This window comes from Anas platyrhynchos, chromosome 7, assembly GCF_047663525.1.
Source record: "Anas platyrhynchos isolate ZD024472 breed Pekin duck chromosome 7, IASCAAS_PekinDuck_T2T, whole genome shotgun sequence".
Lineage (NCBI taxonomy): Eukaryota > Metazoa > Chordata > Aves > Anseriformes > Anatidae > Anas > Anas platyrhynchos.
The window spans coordinates 23,152,501-23,153,447 of record NC_092593.1 but is presented as its reverse complement, the minus strand read 5'-3'; positions in this window follow the sequence as shown (position 1 = coordinate 23,153,447).

Genomic DNA, 947 nt, shown 5'->3' with positions numbered 1-947 from the left:
ATTTAATGTTATATCTGTTACCTGAAGTGATTTCGCACAAGAAAGCCACTTTCTTATCATCTCAATTGCCAATTTTCATTTTGGTAACTTGGACGCCCCGGGTAGACTTTTCTCTGTTAAGTTGATATTCTACCAATGTGAAGAGCCTCATTAAATCAAACCCAGATATTTCCATAATGCTCCCTACAGAGCCACTTCACTCTTCACATAATGAGATTTTTCTGAAGAGTTGAAGCCCTCATCTAACTTGCTATTGCTTGTTTAGGCCCTGTGTGAATGTGAACACACACACACACACGTACGCTCTCTCTCTCTCACACACAAAAGTCTATTATATATTTCGAAAAAGTGTCCTGAAATACTTCTATTTTTAAGACACTGGATTTTTTTTTTCATATTCTAATAATGAACTTTCAGGAAACGATTTTAAAGGCTATGCTGTTTTGTTCAGTGAACATAAATCGTAGAGATTTTTTTTTTTTTTTTTTTTTTTTTGTCAAACGGGACAGATTTCTTGGGCAGGGGTAGGGAAGGGCTAAGTAAGAAAAATCCCAAGGCTTCTGGAGCAGATTTCTGACAAGATGTGTACATTTACGGTTTAGAGAACTTTAAAGTACGCTAGAAGATACCTAACCCATCAATCTCTCATTTTGTAAAGAACAAATAGCAAGACTACTTATGTAAAAATATTGATTATACCAGCTGTTGTTCACTGAGTTTACATTTAAATTTTTTATTAATATATAATTTAAGGCTAAAGAAACTAGACCAAAACGTAGCACTCTTTTACCAGCTTAACCTTTTCGATTGTTGGAATCATTTGTTATGATCGCGCAAGTATTGGATGTATATACGACGATTTTGGCAATAATGTTTACATTTTTCCAAAATATATATATATGTCTATGAAATGATCGATGAGGACGCTGGTTGGTAAAATTAACATA